The sequence below is a fragment of the Drosophila obscura genome, unplaced genomic scaffold, assembly GCF_018151105.1.
Source record: "Drosophila obscura isolate BZ-5 IFL unplaced genomic scaffold, ASM1815110v1 contig_4, whole genome shotgun sequence".
Taxonomy (NCBI): domain Eukaryota; kingdom Metazoa; phylum Arthropoda; class Insecta; order Diptera; family Drosophilidae; genus Drosophila; species Drosophila obscura.
Genome location: NW_024542828.1, coordinates 390,188 through 414,011, shown reverse-complemented (window position 1 = coordinate 414,011; position 23,824 = coordinate 390,188). Strand labels below are relative to the sequence as shown.

The following is a 23,824-nucleotide window of genomic DNA, read 5'->3' as shown; positions in this document are numbered from 1 at the left end:
ATGGCCAAGAATAAAACGAAACTAGCTGAGAGAAACCCAAATTACATAAATATATCTATATAAATATAATATAAAAGTTATAAATACTCAAACAATGAATGCACAATGTGTGAGTCCAGTAGCATGTTAAGTGAATCCAGAGTCACGCCATCCCTTCAATGGCATAATTTGTATCTACATGGTATCTACAGATTATGTATAATATTAAGCACTTAGATACTTTGAAGCATATTTTTAGGCGTCAATGTAAAAGTCAGGTACAAAAATAGTCGCATATCCTGCTCGAAGGCATCGCATCACTTTCAGCTTGTTGTTATATGTACATTTACGTAGTTATAATTTAAAATAAATCAATCTTAAAAATTCTCCTCTTCTTTCTCAAGCGAATCACTAAATATGAAAGTTTGCCCTTACCTTGTCCTTTAAATAGTTTTCTTTAGCTCCAACTTATAATATCATCTTCATTATCTGTTTGAGTTGAGTTTATCAAATTACCAAATTGAACTTTTTCTTCCCGCTGTGGACCAAAATGCCTTTTTCTGATAGATTTCGTGACTTACAAATTTGTATAGTACTATGTTTTTTTTAAGAATTTAAAAAAATCTGGTATTTTTTCATTTTTTCAGAGGATATATATTATATATTTTTCACTTTACTTACTGCTTGCATAGAGCTGTGCAGTTCTAAAAAGCTGACAAATGCATCTATAAATCCGACCCAGACAATTTGTAGCTGCAGCTTAACGCCTGGAAGATATTAAGCTTCAAATTGAAATCATCAGTTTTTGCGGTATTTTTTTCCGAAATTTTGACTTTAAAAACTCAGGAAAAGTCAAAAAGTCTTCCAGGCGTTAAGCTGCAGCTACAAAGTGTCTGGGTAGCTGCATTTGTCAGCTTTTCAGAACTACAAAGTTCTATGCAACCATATATATATACTTAAGTTATGTGAAAAATAGAAGCACTGCCTCTGAAAAAAAAACAATTAAAAAAATACCAAATTTTTTAAAATTAAAAAAAAAAATAAACCATAACGAGAAGGAACGTGTGAGTCGCTTCTGGGGACGCGACTCTACTTATACCCGTACTCAGTCAGTATATACATTTTTGAGCTTATGATTTTTAAGAATTTTAGAAAAAAATTTTACATATTACATTTTTTTGCTACATATGACATCTACATCTACATATACAATGTATATTCTACACTAACATGTAGATTTTACATGTTCCAATTAGATTCTAAATCCCTCCGCTAGGGGTTGCCGCGCACTGAACGCGGCAGAATGTGCAGCGGAGGAAATGAGATGCGTTGTCGTTGGCGGGAGGGCAACTGAAAATTAATTTCTTCATTCTGGCTATAATTATGATCCGATCTGATTCAGATTCGGCAATCTGGTAGATATGGGCATTTTCTACGATACTGCGTTTTAAGTTTTATCGTATCTTTAAAACTGTGCCTGCCACAATTTTCGCCTTTGTGTGGGCGGAAGGGGGCGGGGCGAAATTTGAATACACTTGTAGAGGTGTACACATGGTCTGGAAACCAAATTTGGTTTCTCTAGCTTTTATAGTCTCTGAGATCCAGGCGCTCATAAGACGGACAGACGGACAGACGGACATGGCTATATAGACTCGGCTATTGATGCTGATAGAATATATATACTTTATGGGGTCGGAAACGTTTCCTTCTCTGCGTTGCACACATCCACTTTTACCACAAATCTAATATACCCCTTAACTCTTTTTTGAGTACGGGTATAAAAAATCCATAATTCGTTAAAAAATTTTAAATCCCGAAATCCATTCGAAAAAGTCATTTTGGGCCACAGCGTAAATGTCGTATTGACTAGTGTTAGGATTTGACGCTTTTCATGGCAGCAGTTCTGTTAACCGCCCACAGTAACAGCCTTTTAACGCTCTCCGCTAACAGACTGTAACCGTCCCCGTTAGATACATTTTATTTGTATCGACAACATTTCAGCAACATGGGGAATGCAGCATTGTTCCGCAACTTGAGTACGGAATAAGCAACATTGCTATGGAATGCCTAGGGAAAAAGGGTATTATAGAATTGATAAAATGCTTTACATCTCAGGCTCCAATGAGTGCAGAAACTATTTAGTCTCTGCTTGGAAAACACCAATTTTACATTAATTTAAGGATAAAGGGGTTATACAAATTTCCAAACTCATAGCTTAAGCCAGGTTGACCAGAAACAATGACGTCTCATTCCGTACACACTTACGTTTTATTAATTGACCCTTTTTGTTTGAACCTTATTTTGTAAAAAATCTAATAAAAAGGAGTAATGAGCCAATATTGTGTAAAATTGATTCATCAATCGGATAAAAGTATATGTTAAAGGCCTGTCTCCAGCACTGCGGAATCGGAAATCGGAATCGGTGCTGGAGACAGGCCTTTAGCAAGAATGGATATTTGGATGAATGATGTGTTCGATTCCAGCCACTATCATGAACTGTATTTAGAGAACAAAAACCATAGGACATTTAAGAGTCGCCAAATTATTGCAAACGGACTTAAAAATGAGTAAAAAATGTACAGGAAAGTAAAACATAACGGAGAAAATAGCTAGCTACCGGTAAAATCTCGCCAAATGTTCGCAAACGGACTAAGAAAAGAGCATTTATTGTACCAAAACCAAGCGTCGACTAAAGTCTCGCAAAATTATCGCAAACGGGACTAAAAATTAGTGAAAACTGGACAAGTCTTAAAGCTATACAGTGTTCTTGGGTAGCAGTAGGATAGGTTCATAATTCCCAACTGCTTCTAGCTGTGAGGACATGGAAACCCCGATGCCGAGTAGAGGCGTAGAGGTTAACCGTGTTCCTCCGGAGTGAGACTTGGTCATTGCACGTTGACTGAGTTGACCTTTGCGATTATTCCTAATGTGAATAACTCGTCTGTGGAATTTTGGTAGCCGTGAATAGCGTTTGCGCCGTCCCTACTATAATATATATTATAATTTAATTTTTAATCATTTTGAATTTTAAATTAAATTGCGGAACAGCATCATCATTCAGGCGCCTTCTTTTAAAGACATGGCCTTTTTTGCAGCTAATTTCCACTCCGGAGTAGGGTTGCCGAATATTTAAAAAATATCATATCGGTGATATATTCTTTTTTGAAAAAATATCAAAATGATATAAAATATATCACCGAAAAAATATAGATATATTTTCGATATTTTTGATATTTTTGTTTTTCAACATAATTAACAGCAATTCCTGAAATTGAATTACCATACAGAAAACACAACAATTTTTCAAATTTTTTAAATTATACATATGTAGGTATTATTTATTCAAGGAAGCATCCAAAATTCTTTGCTTAAGGATTTTAAAAATACCCTTTCTTTTATATGGCTGTCTGTCATGCGACTGCGAGTATCACAGACAACGCACTTGATCGCTGAGGCCAGCCTCTCTGATGGCACTGAGCTTCCAGGTGTAACCAAGTGACTGAGAGCTACCTTGAAAAGATTCGGAAAGGTTTCTTTTTGGGATAACCAAAATGTTAAGGGATCGCTCTGCCAATGGGTAAGCGGCAAGCTTAGGAATAAGGACAATTCCTTTTGAGCCGGGTTTTCCACAGGTTTTTGTATTGAAATTGAGCGATTATGTGTGTCAAGGAAGCTTGCATTGACATCTTCTTTTGTAACTTCGCTCTCCAACTGTGGAGCTAATGAGTGCTGAAAGAATTTATACACAAATTAATTAGTAATCTTCATTAATACCATCCTTTTTAATAGCTAATACATTTTTAAGAAAATATATCTGTACACTCTTAATCAAAAAAATAATACAATATTGTATTTAAGTTACGTACATTTTCTTCATGGCTCTTCATTTCCAAAATAATGTCTTGGTTTGCATCCACTACGCACATTGGCGATTGAATGTAAAACTTTTTAAATCGAGGATCCAATAAAGTTGACTTCACAAGAGTTTTATTCATATTCAGTGAATAAAAGCGAGATTCCGAAATTTTCAACAGTGCATCTTTTGTAACTAAACCATCATCCGATTAAACTTTAAAATTTTTAAACTTTTTCATAAGAATGGAAATCAGAGGAATTACCAAACTGACGGTAACGTAGTTTTCTCCGCTTATTTTTATACCCGTACTCAAAAAAGAGTTAAGTGGTATATTAGATTTGTGGTAAAAGTGGATGTGTGTAACGCAGAGAAGGAAACGTTTCCGACCCCATAAAGTATATATATTCTTGATCAGCATCAATAGCCGAGTCGATATAGCCATGTCTGTCTGTCCGTCTGTCTGTCTGTCTGTCTGTCCGTCTTGTTGAGCGCCTAGATCTCAGAGACTATAAGAGCTAGGGCAACCAAATTTGGTTTCCAGACTCATGGGATATCACTCTGCTACAAGTGTATTTCAAAATTTCGCCCCGCCCCCTTCCGCCCCCACAAAGGACGAAAATCTGTGGCAGGCACATTTTTGAGGATACGATAAAACTAAAAAGTATCGCAGTATCGTAGAGAATGCCCATATCTACCAGATTGCCGAATCTGAATCAGATCGGATCATAATTATAGCCAGAATGAAGAAATTAATTTTCAGTTGCTTCCCCTCCCCCTCCCGACCAAGACAACGCAACTCATTTTCCTTCTCGCTCGCACACTCTGCCGCGCTCAGTGCGCGAGAAACCCCTAGCGGAGGAGATGTAGAATATGAATGGTACATCTATAATCTACATGTTAGATGTAGAATATACATTGTATATGTATATGTAGATAGCAGATGTAGCAAAAAAATGTAAAATGTAAAATTTTTTTTTTTCTAAAATTCTAAAAAATCATAAGCTCAACAATGTATATACTGACTGAGTAGGGTATAAGTAGAGTCGCGTCCCCAGAAGCTACTCACACGTTCCTTCTCGTTTCAATTGCATCTTTGAAAGGCTTTAACAAAATGCAGAAATCTCGGCAAGTTTGTAGATCATTCATGGAGACCATTCCGGGTAAGGCCTTAACCGAACTGGATCGGTTTATCAATACGATGGCAACCTTATTTGATAGGTCTAGGAAGGACACTAACATGTCTAAACATGAGTTCCATCGAGTATCAACATTTTGTATCAATGTCTTTATTCGACCTTCTGGCACTCCTTCACTCCGCTTCGCAATGCGTCCATGGATGAGGGACATTGCTTAAAATATTTTACGATACGCTTAACTTTGTTCAGTAACTTCGAAAACGAATCAATGTTTTTTACTACATCATCTATTACCAAATTTAAGGTATTCGCAAAGCACGGAACATGTTTCCCATCACCAACAAATAATCTGGATGCTGCCTTCATATTATTGGCATTATCAGTAGTGAGACTTCTCCACTTAAGCCTTTCTATGCCGAACTCGTCACAAGCGTTTTCTAATAAGTTGCAAATATATCCGGCTGTATGTGACTGAATTAAATATGGAAATTATTATATATACAATTGTGTTCAATGAAATAGTAGTGCCGCACCTCATCACTTTCAAAACTCTTTTTGAGACACTTCCAGCTATCCAAATTGAACAAATGATACCTTTTTAAATAGACTGGACTGTTACCATTAGAAAACCGAAGAAATGTCAATTCATTTGAATTCCATTTTCTTGTTTTACATGACATAAGCCGAATACCCATGAAATTTGCTGTTCAATGAAATAGTAGTGTTTTTTTAGAACATTGAAAAAAACAACGAATCTCAAATAAAAACATATATTTCATGTTATTCATGTTTCCTGAGCTTTAATATATAGTTTTTAATCAATTTGGTTTTCATTTCGAACTTGCACCAGCCGGATATGGGTCATTAATCTCTTGCCAACGCTTCAATAGGATTTGAGCCAATAATCCATGAACCACTTGCTAAAACTTGGCTCTGGTTCACGGATTTGCAGTTGCAATAATGTATTTGGTATTCCCTCATAAGATTTCGATGAGATTAATATCCAGTTGGACAGTTGGCCATGGAAAAACGTCGATCTTTTTCGAAAAAAATCAATTCCTAGCGAGCTTTTATGGGTGTTTCAAGTCATTATCTGGTTAAAATATCCTTTTAGCAGGAATTTTTCAACTGTAATATGAATGTAATGTATTCTAAAGTATGCCTACATCCTCAGTTTTGCTCAAAACCATACTATACTCAAACGCCAGGCCAGAAAGTACTAGCTCATATGAGCTGGGCCCCATAAGGCTCAGCCTAGCATGCCCAATGCTAATTTTTTCATGATTTTAGGTGGTAATCGGATTTCTGTGAATGCCAAACATAATCTTTTGAGTTTATCTTACCATATAATACAACTTTACTATCTTTAGTCAAAAGTATTTTTGTCACTGTGACACAGGCCATTCCACATGCGTTTTCCAAACTGAAGTCGTGCACCCATGTACTCTTAGACCCAAACGCGGTGCTTTCTGGGACTTCTTGCATTCAAATAATGTGTAATCAACCGTCTAAGAACCGTCACATCACTGACAGAGCGATTTAAAATTTGTTTCATAATTTTTGAGGATATTAAAGGCCTGGTCTTGCCTTCGACCATCGCCGACCATCCTCTAAAAAATAATTTTTTCGCATACAAAATCGATTTCCAGTCTACTTCTTTTAGTTAATTGGGTTAAATACAATAGTGAGAGTGCCTAAAACTTAGTTTTCAATCCCATTATACCTCCTGCCTTAAGTTTTTAGTCTAACTCTTAGGTCTCCTCTTCTGGACCGAGCAATGATTTCTTCAACGCCTCAAAATCAAAAGTACCGCTATGTCCAAAACTTTCTTTCATCAAATTATTCAATAACCAAATTGAGCTTACGGATGGTGACTTATTTAAATTAATTTGCTTTGTTTTTTCATTTTTAAAAATAAATTTAACACAGCACTACTATTTCATTGAACAGCAGATATCATGGGTAGTTGTCTAAAGTCATAAATAACAAGAAGATAGAATGCAAATGTAATGGGGTTTCTTCAAGTTTCTAATGCTTACATTCCAGGCTTTCCGTAAAGGTATCACTTGTTCAAATTGAAAGACTAGAAATATCTCAAAAAGCCTATCTCAAACCTGGTCCATCCTAACAGCTTGCAAGCAAATTGCCTGTAGACGTTCATTTCTGATGAAATGTGTAGTTATGGTGAGAAACGATCGAGTTGAATTTGTAATTGTGACACCATTGCAGGTGAATGCAAAGTCATTGACCTCCTTAAAACTCTCTTTCAATACCTTTTGTGCAATGTGTGTAATTTTCTTCCATCAAATATGTTATCTGCAAAAAGAGGATTTGTAATTAAAAGCGATGAATTGTTTTTTATGTTATATAACTATTTACAATTGAAATTGGAAAAAAACAAAAATTTTAAACACTTGCCTTGGACCGTGAATTGTTTTTTATGTTATATAACTATTTACAATTGAAATTGGAAAAAAAAAATTTTTTTAAACACTTGCCTTGGACCGGCTAGGCATTTTATATTTAGGCTGTATTATATTCATCAAATATTCAAAAACTTTCTTTTCTACAGCGCGGATAGGCAAATTGTCTTTTAGTTTTAGCCTTATAACCGTTTTCTGAAATTAGAAACAAAAAACTTCAATATAAAACAAATTAAAAATTAAAAAACAGGCATTTACCTTTATAAGATTCCTGCACAGACATAAACGATTTTTCAATGGTGAGCTGGTCATCAGGTTTGCTTTCGAGCTGTTCCTCGCATTTGGTTGGATTCTGAAATAAAATATGTTTAATATGAATACCTCATACATAGTATGGGAGAAAACGGCTTGAAATATTAAAATACGTATTTTAATATAAATTAAAACGCGTTTGCAAAATGGTGCACGGAACTAAAAACATATACATATGTATGTACCTACATATTATAATCTACATACATATATACATATGTATGTACATAGTAAGCCAATAACGATACAACGATACATTTGTGTGTTTGTGGTTTTTTTGTTTAAAAACACAGGCTTGTAAAAAGTATGAAAATCTGCTACATCATATTTCTCTCTCGCTCGAACGTAATGCTTTTCTCCACTACAGTTTTTAGTGGAGTACGACTATAACGGAATGGCTCCAAATTTTAGCAAAAGTGTGTTTGCAGATCACAGCAAACCGACTGCCTTTTTTATTTCACAACGCGGAATTTTGTTTTTGTTTTTGAAAAATGTAGGTATCGTTGTTTCGCTGTGTGTGTGTGTTTCAGGTGTATGTGCTCCAGCACGCAGATTTCGCGAGAAAACTTAGTTTTTCTTATTGACTTATATATTATGTAGGTACATATATGTTTTAGTTCCGTGCACCGTTTTGCAAACGTAATTACATGTGCATACACACCACACACGCACACACGCCTTCCTTACCTTTTTTGAACACTTAATGTATGCATCATTATGCTTGTTTTTCAAATGCGACATTAAATTGGTCGAATTTCCACTAGTTTTGATAGTTCGGCTGCATATAGTGCACTTTCCCGTTTTTTCAGTAAAATCTGAAAAATAGTTACGTGCTGAAGACATGTCGAACTTTTACCGTTGGTAAAATTATTAAATATTGATATTTTGCCAACAAAAATATCACGATATAAATATATTTTTATTTTGGGAAAATATCGATATATTGATATATTTTTGACCCTACTCCGGAGCATTAAAATGAGTATCGCCACTAACCATACAGTATACTGTATGGTTAGTGGTATCGCAAAGTTAGGAGTTCTCTCCAAGGCTGCAGTGTAGAGTTCACTCCCACAATGCTCTTCTCACTACACATTTCGGTGCCTTTATAAATTTCCCACCTTGCACGTGCTTGCGGCAAAAACTACAATACGTCATTTTTGTTGTGCACAAGGGTTAAGGATTCCGAAAAAGTTTTCCACACACAACCTTTCTCTCGAGCATGCACTGAACGTTAAGGGACTAAAAACCGAACGATTCGGCAGCCGACGGGACCACTATACATATATATTTTCATCATGGCGCTCCCACTTTGCTTTTTTATTCGAGCACAGTGATTCAACTTCTGTCAAAAATGGATGTTGTCTGGAGTGCAAAGAAATGCGAATTCGGTGGCAACATAGTCGGCGATTCATTCTTTAGGTGCTGGCTATGCGACAATGTCGTCCATATAAAATGTGCTGGTGGTGTTAATTTTGGACAGCTACACGATCTCATCTCAAAACGTATGGGTCTGGCTTGGTCATGTTTGGCCTGCCGGGAGATTGAGGCCGAAATGCGCCCTTTTATGAGACAGACTCGTACTGGTTTTCGGGATGTCGTGAAACAATTTATCGCTCTCAACGAGAAGCTCCTGACCTTGGAAACCCAATTCCTTGGCCTCAAACTCTTGAGTGAATCTCCTAGACGGAAAATCCCTCATACCGATAACAACAACCTATTGGAGTTGGAAGGCCTGCTTCTCATCTACATACATCGGAATTTTTTGCTACTCCGAGCGGTCATGCCTCGCCGTTAGGCAATCCGCCATATACCAAATATCATTGAAGCAGTTACTACATCACTGTCGCCACCGCTTTGAGTGCTCCCACTGGGGCGTGCTTGCTGTTCATGATGTCCCAACTGTTCCTGTCACCATTCCTGTTCCTTTCGTATGTACCGACGCTGCCATCGTTTCTGCCACGAGATCTTTTTTGGGAGTGGCTCCACCTTCTCTCTCTCGCTCGGGACTTCAACTAAGAGCAGTGGTATATCGAAAGGCTATCTTTGTCTCCAGTCTTATACCGGAGGCTACAATAGAGGATGTTAAACAACATCTTTGCTCTAATGATATAATTGTAACCAAATTCATTTTTAGACATAAGCGCAATATTTCCTTCTTTTAGATTCTTCTTCCTGATTCTTTACTATCTAGATCACTTGATCCGTCTATTTGACCAGAGTGCCAATATTACTGTCCCTGGTAGTTCAAAAAACTATACAACCTTTTTATCACTCATTACAAGAACGTACGCAGAGTGTTAGGAAAATTGTGTCAAATACATACGAATAGTGCACCTTTTGACTTTGCCGCTGTCGCTTTAACTGAAACCTGGCTTAGCCTGTTGGCTCTAACCTGCTGCTACCAAATTTGTCTTATTTAAAGAATAGAAAAACTAGGCTCTATAATAAGTATCAGAATACTGGATCTATTTCTGTTTTCGCCCAATATTCCTCTATTCGTTCTGAATTCCTTACTGTTAATAGTCTGTGTTATAATCAATACCTTTCTCGGTGTAGTCAAAATTTCCGTAGTGATCCAAACAAATTATATTCGTTCGTAAATTCTAAACGTAAGTCCAATGCATTTCCTCCATCCCTTCATTATCAAAAAAAATCTGACTCTTCTGCTGCTGGTATTGCAAATTTATTTGCCACCTTCTTCCAATCAAAGTACTCGTCACATATCTACCACGCATCCATACCATTTACCTGCGGAGAGCTCGTGTTAAGCATGTATTTATATTTGTATTTATTTTATAAGGTTTAACTATGAGCAGTTAAACTAACAAATTATAAAGTAATTTGAATATAAAAGAACATGAAACACCAGACTATGGATATTGTCCTGACCCAATAGGACTAATTTATTGGCTTAAGTAGCCGCCTATGGTCCAGCTCACAGCAAGTTGTGCGAAATAATAAGGACAGACACATCAAATAAATTATATTTCGTACAAATAACGTATTTCAATGATTTCTTATGATCTGAAATATTGAAAGTAAGTAGTTCTAGTAATATCGAACCCAAAAACATGCCTAAAATATAATTTAAATATTCTGGAAGGGTAAGGGAGTGCATTGCAGTGCCTTGCGACGGAAAGAAATACAAAACCTCCACAAAAATGGATTAACTTATCGAAAAAAAGCAGAAACTATGAGCTGTTCTAAGGGAATTGTGGAAACAACTGCCCTAAAACATAAGTTACAAGAGGAAACACGCGGCCGAAAACTGAGAATATCCCCAACTCTTGAACGAAATATGATGAGATTTGTGAGACTCAACCCATTCGCATCGTCAAAAGATATAAAAAATAATTTTTGTATGGATGTTAACACTTCCACAATACTTAAGAAACTTATAACTAATGATCTAAAAACGAAAAGACTTCGAAAAGTTCCTTATCTGTCAAGGAAGAATGTAGCGAAGAGAATGCAATTCGCGCTGGAGCATGCCGCATGGCCTGTGAGCAAGTGGCGAAATATCCTATGGCCGGATGAGACCAAAAGTAATCTTTTTTACCCTGATTTAACATGTGCGCAGACCATTAAGACCATTAAAAACGGAGGAGGATCCATAATGGTATAAGGCTGTGTGTTGGTCCCATCTATCGAATTGAGGACACATTGACATGTGGCGTATATACAAATTTTAAGCAAAATTATGGTGCCTTTTGCTGAGGATAATATGCCACTTACATGGATGTTTCAGCAGGACAACGATCCTAAGCATACTTCGAGGGTAGCACAAAAATGGCTTTCGGACAATTATGTCATCGTTTTAAGCTTGCCTGCGCAGTCCCCTGATTTCAACCCGATTGAAAATTTATGGCACGAAGTTAAAGGGGACTAAAGGCAAAATAATTTGTTACAATATCATGACATTACGAAGACTGTCCTTATTATTTTTCACAGCTTAAAACCAAGTTAATATGGATATAAATTTCTTACTATTTTTTCAGCACTACACTTGGGTTTTTACTTTTATTTTCTGGAGTGCAAGCATTAACCAATATAAAAAAATTTAGTTCACTTCAAAATTCCAGAATATAGTTATTTTATAGAGCATTTTCTGAAGCATAGCCATGTGTCCCTATGTATATAAATTTTTTACCACTTTTGTATCACATACATTGATTTTTACTTATGTATATAAATATTGTGTAAATGCCGTCAGCATTCGACTACGTTGCTACCGTACTATCAACTTTGTCAGTATGTAATTTAGAAAAAAACATGTCTAAAATAGGGATATGCATGTGCCATTTCAAATAAATAAAACAAATAATTTCTTTTTTTTTTATACCACCCCCACTTACTCTGCCCATTCCCCATTTATGTTGCGGCAGGTCAGCTCAGGTCGCTACATCAGCCCTCAAAACAAAACGAAAAATGATTTCGGTTCATGCGGACAAAAATTGTAGAACCCACACAACACAGTATGTGAGAATACATGGCAAAAACACATTTACGTAAACGGAAATTCCAAGCAAAATCGGTTTCGGCAGCTAAAAATTCTTCTATGCGTGCAATCATATATTTTGGAGTGTTACACGTACACACATACATGCTTGCTGTCCGTCGGCTCGTGTGACGTCATGAGCCGAAGACCTGAGACCGTACGGTGAAAACTCAGCTGCGCCACTTTCGTTGTATGAACTGGGGCACACATACATATATACTGTATGTGCACAGAAGTGTACTTGTGTGTAAAAATTTTCCGTCAATAGACGTAAAAAAAAAGAAAAAGCAAAACCGAGCAAGTATGGAAAAAAAAGAGTTCATGTTCGAACCATCGGAATCAGTTCCGGTGGCAAGAGCTCGCGTAGCTCGCTCAATTGCGTACAAAGAGCTGTTGGAAGCCGCTTCACGAGGATCATCAGACATTAAGCTCGCAGCCCTTTTACTCACTCACTCGCGACAAAGCGAGCCTCGAACTGTCACTTCTGCTGCAGGAGGAGGCACGCAGTTCGAGTGTGAGCACCAGCTATGTTTGCCACCATCGATGTTTTCGATGTTTTAGGACGAAGACATCGATTATAATCGATTATCGACATAAAAAATATAAAAATTTGTTTGCGGCTTAAATTTTTAATTGAGATCTGATAGGAAGCTGTTTTTGGTGATTTTAGGTTTTAGCGAGGTCCTTTTTGGTCCGCTTGGGACTAGATATGATGTCTTCCTCGCTAGTTCCAACGTCGTCCAATACAATTGCCGTTACTGTTTTAATAGAATTAGTTTAAAATAGTTAATTTGATAATTTTTTACACATTTAAATACATACATAAATGTAAACAAGTATGCGAAAAAGTGAGAATACAAATTTATTCGCATACATATATGTATACATATGTGTGCAAATTGTACAAAATTAGTTGTATTTCATTATACTTGCTTTTTACAAACTTGTCCATGGCGCTACCACGATCCACGCCAACACCAAAAATTATGATCTATTAAAGTAAGTAGAATAGATTAATTTTTGTAAGCAAATGCGCATAAAATATTCCCTTCCCTTATAACGAGTTCTGTCTTTCGGTTGTAAGTGACGATAATCGATGTTTGCAGAAAAAACATCGATGCTGAACATTTTTGAGCAACATCGATACTATCGATGTTGCATCGATGTTTTTTCCAGCTCTAGCACCTGCGCATCAGCTGCTCAGATGAGCACTAGCGCGAGAATTTGCCAGAATTCTTCTTTTTGCACAAGTGCCTCAGATCAGACGAGCGCCAGTGCCTCAGCTGAGCTCGCAGTAGAGCTGGGAACAAATCGATTTTCGCAGAATCGATTCTTTTCGATCTTTTAGACAAAAACATCGATTTAATCGATTAAATCGAATATAAACACATTTATTTTTTGAGATCCAATGTTTTCTTTTATTGCTCCAGAACCCACTGGTTCCTGCCTGCAAATAACAATTTGTTTACATTGCTAGCCTTTAAGAAGGCTCGTCTATCTGAAATGAGTATTCCAACTCGGCTGAACATCCTCTCAGACTCCGTTGAACATTCTGGAATGCAAAAATATTCTAAGGCACAGTCTTTTAATTGTTCCATTTCAGTTGCGTGGTTCTAAAATTAATATAAAATATAAATTAAATTATTATTATTTCCTTAGATTATTCAAATAAAATTAAAAGCTGTAAGACAAACCTTCCAATATTCAAGGGGACTAATCTCTGGAACAGGGTGGGGTTTTTCCAAAAATTGGCTGCTGTTGGGAATCAAGTGTTGGCTCTTTCGGGTCCGGAGTAGAAGTCATATTTTTGCAGTTTCCAGCTATTTCAGTTTGAAGCATCTCAACGGCCATGTCTGCTGTACTATGGCTGCGCAAACCTTCTTTTTTGACACGTGGATCCAATATCGTTGCAATCTTAGGAACGGTTCTGGTTTCGTAGACAAACAGCCGGCGGTTAATCCCATCCAGCAGATGGTGACAAGCTGCAATACCTTGCGAAGTTTTCATTGAAAGTTCCATGACACTTAGACGATGATGAAGATCGGCAGATATTGGAATAACCAGAGAAATTGATTCTTTACTGCTTGCTGAAACCCGATTTGTAGCTGAATCAAATGGCTCAAACAATAGCTCTAAGTCTTTTAGCACTGCAATCTCATCCGCTGTCAATGGAGGTGGTGCTTTATTTGTGTCAAGAATAACCTGAGATACAGAGTCTCTAATTTTTAAAAGTCTACTTATCATCTTGAAGCAGCTATTCCAACGAGTTGGTACTTCTTGTATCAGTCCGTACGAATTTTCATTTCCCGGAGCAGATTTTAATTTAGAATAAGCTATTGAGCTGCTCTTGAAAAACGTGACGATACGCTTGCAATTGGAAACAATACATTTTATGTTGGCCAGCATCAGGGTATCTTGAATGATTAGATTGAGGGTATGTGCAAAACAAGGCATATGTCTTTTTGGAGCAAACTACATGCTTTCACCAAAGACTCTATAACACAACAAGATGCGTAACGACCATACTGATGAAAAGCACACGAAATTTTTAGCGTGGATTTTCGATTTGTCTATGTGTGCGTTGTCTTGTCCGTGTTTGAGCGCTTGGTTGTGTGAGTGTATTTTTTCGTATGTTCTGTCGCAACAAAGGAATCAAGGTGACATATTGACGACTTTATTTCTCCTAAGCCCGTGGCGCAGCGTACTAAGTGGCTGACTGCAAAGCGAAATTAAGCGAGTTTAAGCCTCACTCAGTGCAAGTTTATTTATTTTTATCTTTTTTTTTTTTTTAACCAACTCTATCTAAAAATTAACTAATTTTCCCAAAATATACAAAAATTAATATACGCTAAAATATGACGCTAAAAATCATTTCAACAATGCCTTCCAAATCTACTTTGTTGAATATCTTTTAAACGGAAGAGGGCAGGGCTGGATCAAGCCTCAACGGGGCCCTAAGCAACCAGCAATTTGGGGGCCCCTCCTTTTTTCCCGCCCCTGCTTTTTTCATTTAGAATAACTTATAACTTTTTTCTTTGTTTGATTATTCTGTATTTTTTTTTTTTGTTAATTTTCAGTGGCTATTATATTTGTTATTTTTTATTTGGAATTTTGTTTTATTCATGGCATTCATTATTAAGTATATTTGATTTTAAAATAAAGAAAAGGCCAAAAAAAAAAAACATCACCTTTCGCTGCCAATTGAACTTGGCTCAAACTTTCCGTACGCAAGCAACTTCGCCACTACACCACCGTCCGTATTTCTTTTCCTAAGCAGTTGCAGTACCTTAATTTCGTTTTCATCATTAAGAATTGTGCAGCTTTGACGAAATACGAAATTTGGATTCAGAGTCAGAATTTCAGACGGAAAAAATTTTAGAACACACACATACATACATATGTACATATGTGTGTGTATGCCCGAGAGTAACAACCCTGCAGTACCAGAAGTGAGCGATGACAAATGTCAACTACGCGTCATTCAGGATTTTTTCTCTGCCGCTGCGACAGACGAGTAGAATATGACGTCGACGTCGCGATCGACGCGTCGGTCAGACCAAACTCTTTTTTTTCTTTGTTTCTTTCTGTTACGACTCGTGCCGTAACAGAATTCGGTTTTGCCGTCGGCGTCGACAACGTTGTTAGAATTGTGCGGTGTAAAGTGAGACGCAGGTTTTGTTTATTTTGGGCAAAATTATTTCAGGTAAGTGCAGTGTTTCATTTAATTAAAAATAGTCTATTGTGCGTTGTAAAAAATGAAGAAAATGTGATATTGCGAAATTAAACCCCTTTTTATACGAAATTTTTCATTTCCAACAACGAAAACAGAAAAAAAAACGAGTCTTGAGTCGAACAGGTACATATCTAAGCGGGTGTTTTGTTTTTGGCGCAAATGCACTGCTGATCTACTGAGAGCATTGTTAACATATTGAAATATATTTTAATTAACCCATCTTATTTTAAAGGCGATTCAGTTGAAGTGCCCGGAATGACCACGACGGCCTTACGAACATGAGCAAATCAAAAAAACTAAAAAGGTTCTGTGGAAAAAAGAACACACTGCACAAAAATGTGAATATGCATACATTTTTATAAGAAAACAATAAATAAAAGAAATTTAATATTTTAAAACAGAATTTACCCATGCCTTTTTCATCAAAATATCAAAATTTTTTACTTAAATACATCACTTATTAGGGCCTTACTTTTTAAGGGAAATTCATCGCTTATTAAGGCCTTACTTTTCAAGGGAAATTCATCGCATATTAAGGCCTTACTTTTTAAGGGAAATTCATCGCTTATTAAGGCCTTACTTTTTAAGGGAAATTCATCGCTTATTAAGGCCTGACTTTCGGCTAATTCTCGCTTACTATGTCATCGATTATGCTCCTAGGACATCCCTGTGTTAAAGTAAACAGCCCATCGTATGGCAGGTCATCGCTTATGTCATCGAGCTGCATGACGTTGCCATCGATGTGTGGTTGCTTACAAATCGCTTACCCGTACTGCAGGGAACGAAATTCTAAAAATAGAATACATTTTGTGTAGCGCACTCACACATACGCAAGTGTGGAGTTAGATTTCTTTTAAAATTGTGCTGCTGTCATACATTTTTTTCTTCCTCGTTACGCATCTTGTTGTGTTATAGAGTCTTTGCTTTCACCATAGAAGCAGCGTTATCAGTTACTATAGCTGAAACTTTGTGAAATACATTCCATTTGGTCAGGACAGCTCGCAACGACACGGCAATATTATCACTCGTTTGGTCAGTATCTCTAACCAGCTTCTCAGTCGACAAAACAGCAAGTAATGGTCATTGGCCCGAGAAGTCCAGCCATCTGCTGTCACAGCACAGTGCTTCACATCGTCCAGTATTTCTTTGAGCTTTGCTTCCATTTCATCATACATGTTTTTCAAGAGAACATTGCATAATGTTTTTCTACTTGGCAAGACGTATTTTGGGTCCAAGCAGTAGACAAAATAACGAAAGCCGAAGTCTTCAACGATTCGAAAGGGCTGCCTATCAATACATATCATTCGAATTAGCGCATTGTCAAGCTTAATTTTTCGAGAAGATGTTTTATCATAAACACACGCTTGAGCATTGTAGTAAGCATCCAAAGTCTTAGCTGCCTTTGGTTTGTCCATCAATGATAGGGTTGGGAAAACATCGATAGTATCGGAAAATTTTAAACCTCATTAAACAAAGCCAAAATTTGAGAAAACAAATAATAATACGTGTATTTCATACGGTCTTATGTATTCGGTAAAATAAAGAGATCCATTTCAAAAGGTTAAATAGCTTAAAAATATTTTATATATCAATATTTTTGTTTGAAAACAGAAGTTTGTCCACATTGAATGTTTTTAGTAATGTCCTTTTTGCGGAAACTATATCCCCGCCGCTTTGCTGAACATTCGTTGAGACTCTGTGGAAGTTGCGGGAATAAACAGACAGTGCCTCGCTATTTGTTGAAGGCCAGCGGTTTCATCTGTACAATTCTGCAAAAATAAATTGTTTTAAAATTACTAATTTTAATCTTTTTAATTGTTGAATTTAATGGTTTTTACCTTCCAAAATTCAAGAGGGTCCTGATTTAGATATCTCTGCTCCATGTAGGTTTTAAGAGGTTTAATAGAATCTACCCTTTTCGAACCAGCTTTGAAAAGCAACTGAAAAGTGGATCGTTAAAGGACATTTCACATTCTTCTGGAGCATCTGGTGGAATTGGCAGTTTTTCGGGAGATTGACTTTTCAAAGAAGCAAGCCCATTTTCAATTAAAATGACTGCATTTTGTGCTATATTATTAGACCGGAACCTTTTTTAAACCGTGGGTCTAAAATCGTTGCTATTTTGGTCACTGATCGGTTTTCATAGTGGGCAAGTCTTGAATTTATTTTTTCCAATAGAAAACTGCATACTTGTTTACCTTCTTTAGTTTTTAGTGCCTTTGTTGATTCGAGTAATTCTGTATTTAGCCCGCATATGATTGGAATTATCAGGGATATTGTCACCCCTTTTGCAGAACATTTTGTGGTGGAACTATCAAAATTTCCCAGTAGCACTAGCAGATCTTCCAAAATAGAAAATTCATCCGCCGTAAGCATTTGTGGAGCCTTTGGAGAACTCAGCAACACTTTCGCAACGTGTTCTTTAAGAAGTAGCACTCGACGTATCATAAAACGAGAAGGAACGTGCGAGTCACTTCTGGGGACGCGACTCTACTTATACCCGTACTCAGTCAGCATATACATTTTTGAGCATATGATTTTTTAGAATTTTAGAATTAAAAAAAAAAATTTTACATATTACATTTTTTTGCTACATCTGTTATCTACATCTACATATATTATGTATATTCTACATCTAACATGTAGATTACACATGTACCATTTAGATTCTACATCTCCTCCGCTAGGGGTTGCTCGCGCACTGAACGCGGCAGAGTGTGCGAGCGAGAAGGAAAATGAGTTGCGTTGCGTTGTCGTGAGCTGGAGGAGGCAGGGGAAGCGACTGAAAATTAATTTCTTAATTCTGGCTATAATTATGATCCGATCTGATTCAGATTCGGCAGTCTGGTAGATATGGGCATTCTCTACGATAATGCGTTTTTAGTTTTATCGTATCTTTAAAAATGTGCCTGCCACAGATTTTCGTCCTTTGTGGGGGCGGAAGGGGGCGGGGCGAAATTGAAATACACTTGTAGCAGTGGGATATCACATGAGTCTGGAAACCAAATTTGGTTGCCCTAGCTCTTATAGTCTCTGAGATCTAGGCGCTCATCGGGACGGACAGACAGACAGACGGACAGACAGACATGGCTATATCGACTCGGCTATTGATGCTGATCAAGAATATATATACTTTATGGAGTCGGAAACGTTTCCTTCTCTGCGTTATACACATCCACTTTTACCACAAATCTAATATACCCCTTAACTGTTTTTTGAGTACGGGTATAAAAACCACTGTTCCATCTGGTTGGGACCTCTTGAATTAAATTGAAGATCTTTTCTGTATTCTGAACCGCTCTTAGTTTTGCAAATGCAATTTGACTGTTTTAATGCATCTTGAACAACCAAATTAATCGAATGTGCAAAACATGGAAAATGTCTTTTTTTTTAAGTTTGCACGCTAGAACGACATTTGCTGCGTTATCTGTTACTATAGCAGTAACTTTATCGAACAGGTTCCATTCTACCAAAACATTCTTTATAGTATTTGCAATATTATCTGCGTTATGGTTAAACTCGCATTCTAGCTGGCAATTAGATAATACAGTAGACTTGAATTCAAAGGAATCGGACAAGTAGTGACAAGTCACGGTAACAAAATAATAATTAGCCCTTGAAGACCATCCATCTGTTGTTATTGCAACAGAGTCAGTTTTGTCTAAGATTTTCTTCAGCTGGACCACTTCTTCTTTGTATAATTCAGGCATCAGGACGTTGCTCATGGTTTTTCTTGATGGTAAGCGATAACGCGGGTCAATTAATTTTAAAAGTGCACTAAAGCCTCGATTTTCAACCATATTGAATGGTTGTACGTTCACAGCAATCATACGTGACACATAGCCCGAAGCATGTTTCTCTGCCGCGACGTCAGCAGAGCAGAATTTTCTCTGCCGCTACGTCATCAGGCAGAATAACGAAACCACACGAAGTCTTTACGCTGTACGTGTGCCGACTGCGCTGCCCGAAATTTTTTCCTATGCACAGTGCATACGACGCTGCCGGCCTCTGTTTTAAAGTAACATTTTATTCTTACCCTTTTGCTTCACTCAAGTTCGCATTAAATTGTGGTAAATTGGAGATGGAATTTTTTTCAAGTGGTCGCAAAGAAACATCGATTTCCAAAAAAAGAATCGATGTTTACACCAAAACCAAAGAATCGATTATATCGATGTTTGAATCGATTTTTTCCCAGCTCTAGCTCGCAGCCCTTTCCGAAGCGAGTTTCCAACTGCCGAACTGCCAGGAGCAACAGAATTCGAGTGCCAGTGCCTCATATCAAAAATGCTCTGGTGAAATTGCTAGCGACAATGTTCCTAGCACCAGCGCTAGGATACTTTCTGGGTTTACGCAGTGAGTGGGCGACCACTTGGAGTTTTCAACTCCATGTTCAAACTCCACCCTGCTCCTTGCTAAATTTCAGAAAGGTTCAGGCAAAAATCCCCGGCTCCGTAATGCATTGGCAGGCCCAATGGAAGGGAAGCATGAGAAGAATTTCTCATTCCCGGTGAACTCGATTTCGCTTCGGGGGCTTCCCCAAGTAACGGGCTGTGGAAGGAAAACCATAAAACGTCCTATGAGAGGTACCCACTGATGCGTTCATTTGACTCTGATTTTCCACTCCTTCAGCCCGATGATCGAATGCCGGGGAAGTGCGTCTGGTTCATAGACAAAGTGCCATGGTGGAGAGTGCCGAAAGGCTGTTGGGCGCCTCCTGGGTTTAAAATGGCCCAGAATGTGAAATACGGTTGCATTTTTTGTGGATTATGTCCAAAACATTCCACGGAGAAAAGAAAATTTAATTGAATTAGTCCCATATCAGCAATGCATTAAAAGTGCAAATGCAAAACAATCGGGAAGTGCAAATGCAGCACAAGCCGAAAGTTCTCAAGTGGATGACGAAAACATTGAGAGCGAAATCGCGAAGCTTTGTGATACTTTAGACTGAATAATCCGAATTAAATATTATGAAGTAAAAAGGCTGAAAATTCGATACAAATTATATATATATATTTAAATGTATAACTTCATGAACTAAAACGACTGAAATGTCGAAATCCAGTACGGTCAACCATCTTTTTCCTTCATTGGAAAGAGTAAAGATTGCTGATGAGGAAGATGTGGTATCCTCCGAAACAGGAAACATGATTTAATTATATTTTAAAGTGCAGCTGCTGCTCTCGATCGTAGACCTTGTTGCAATACATGCACTGTTGCTTCAATTCAATTTGACGCTTCTGAGCCGTAGAGCTTCCTGCTGTGGCTGTGTTGTTGTTCGGCACCTTTGCGTGCGTACGCACGAGTTGTTGCAAACTGGTTTGCACTAGACGTAGATGGTATCTGCACATCGTTGTCATCATCGCAGTGCATGCCGGTAATTGGCTGTTGTTGTTCGGCGCTGGGCTTCTTGGATGATTGTGGCTAAACAAAAACGGGGGGATATTAATGCAAGTATATACGCGTATCGTACCGCACGTACGCACCTTTCGGAAGGAGTCTACTGCAGCCTGAAATATAGCAGATACATATGCATGAATGTGTCCAAAAGGGCAAATGAATCATTCATTCTGAAAACGGGTACACGTTTTTGACAGTTGGTGTTCTCACTCACTCCCTAGTTGTACAGTAGTTAATAAGTACAGTAAAATTGGTGTACATACTGTACAGTGAGTGAAAACAGGAAGTAAAAGAAAAAATCAGATATGTGGTGTTTATAAATGTATTATAAAGTGGAGATAATATGTACAATATTTTACTTAAAACTAATTATGTTAATTCTAATTTATCAATATTTGAGTATAAAAACATAATTTTATTTACTTTTCGGCTATTCGATTTTTAGCTACCGAAAAGGCCCTTTCACTGCACTTTGCACTGCTCGCTGGAACGGCTAATATCTTCGAACTGGCTCTGAAAAGCAACGGAAATTGGGTTTTGTTGTTAGTCCACCATTGCAAAACATCAAAATCTTCACTGTATGATATATTAACATTTTTATAATTTTGAATTTCATTAGCCATTAGTGTTAGTATATTATTGCTCTGAATGGGTTGTCCATAATCTGAAAATATTGAGTTTATTTTTGGTTTGGGTGAAACTATTTTTTCATTTTCATCAGCTTGGCTATTTAACTGAATACCTATCATAATTGACTGTATGTCTTTTACTGTTTGTTTCTTCTCAAGGTCTGTAAATTGTGATAGTTTATTGGTGGGTGGGAACAAAAAATGGGCTATGTTATGAAAATGCTTTAAATTGGCTTGATTTTTTTACTATTTCAATATCATTATCTTGAGGTGCTGTTTTTTTTTTTTTAATTATTTATGTATGGAATAGTCAGGTGCAATGTTGGATAGCTGCTACCCTTTAGCTTTTTTGAACAAGCTTCAAAAGGAGCTAGAAGGTTTACCATTGCGCTAATGTTTCTAAGATTAATATCTTGTATTCTACTTATTTCATTGTTTTCAAATAAAATGTTTGATATTTTCATCCAGTTCATCTGAACTGATTTGAAAAGGTGAAATATTGTATTACAGCGAGTAGGGCAGTAGCTTTTAAGGGTGCTTTTTAAAATAGAGTTTTTACCCGATTTCTTAAAATATTTAACAAGCTTGCTGCAGCGATAAACCATTTCCAATAATTCGGGCACCTCGTTCACAAATTTACCAATAAGATTGTGAACAAAGTGATTTACACAGTTTAAAGTGCTTAATCCACTGAATGCAGCTTTCATATTGGCTCCACGGTCAGTTACTATTACGGGTTTATCCATCAGAAAATCACACCCAAAGTCCCATAAAATACTTTCGATTTTCTTTTTAATTCAATCACCTAAGAGATGTTTGTTTTTAATATTGATACAATCACAATCAATAAAATTTTACCGGTACAGGAGACTCCATCCATTGATTTCACTGCTAGCAGGCGGTTTTTAAGGCTTCCTTTTTTTTATAATAAATCGTCAGGGGTATATTCGATTCTTTAAAAAAAATCGTCCGCTCATACATATATCCGAAGTTATGCCGTATTCAAATTTCTTGTATTGTGTGTATTTACAGTGGGGACTCAGCCGAAAAGAGGTGGCAAAATTAAAAAATATATGAACGCTTTTAATAAAATAAATGAACACATCTAATAGAAAAATGTCCAGAGCTTTAGCGAATCTAATATTCAAGATAATTTTAGTTTAGGAGATATGAATAGAGATATGAAATGTACAAAAATGTATTGAACCCTTTGTCACTTTTTAATTTATCAAGCAACAGTGGGCCCTGTGCGCATCTGCTGAGCGGTCTCGAGCTCGCTCGGTTCGTTTCTTACGAACAGACGAAGCCGTCGGGCAGCGGGCTTGCGGTCAGAGACGAAGCATAGCCGAAAAGAGAATTGAAACCCCGCGCGCTTCCTCTGTCCAAGAGGCGCACCGGTAACCCACGCCATAGAATAGCTTTTTGGACGCTCATGCAGCATCTTGGTATTGTATAGTCTTTGGTACTAGGCTTTAGTGGTTCAAATAGAGCAGTGTTATAGCCTATTCCCACAGGCCACTATCCACCATCCACCATTTCGGGGATGGTCCGTAAGGTCTATTATCATCATCCATATCCAGCAACATGATTAGATTGTGCAAGAATATATTTTAGTGCTGAATCAAATTCACAACCATAGTAATATTATTAATATTCATTTAAATTATAAAAGAAAAAAATTTTTCGCCGCACCAAATTGTGTGCATCAGCTAGTTTTCATGGATGGTGGATGGTCTCAGTGTGAATCGGTGTTTCACATCTTCCAAAAATTCCCACCATTGATAGAATGTTTTGAATCACTATCGTGATAGTATCAGGCTCAAATAATTATTAATAATTCAATTTTTTTTGTTGATAT

General features: G+C 37.1%; 1 long non-coding RNA gene and 1 pseudogene across 1 annotated transcript; one reads left to right on the top strand and one right to left on the bottom strand.

The window, feature by feature from the left end:
* The first annotated feature begins 2,780 nt into the window (after nt 1-2,780).
* Nucleotides 2,781-2,965, top strand: LOC121404794 (annotated as a pseudogene).
* Nucleotides 2,966-7,575: 4,610 nt separating this feature from the next.
* Nucleotides 7,576-8,465, bottom strand: LOC121404784. The gene is made up of 3 exons (XR_005968211.1): nt 8,394-8,465; nt 7,653-7,746; nt 7,576-7,589 (listed from the first exon to the last, which is right to left on the bottom strand). It is a non-coding gene; the product is annotated as an uncharacterized LOC121404784 (long non-coding RNA).
* Nucleotides 8,466-23,824: the final 15,359 nt, after the last annotated feature.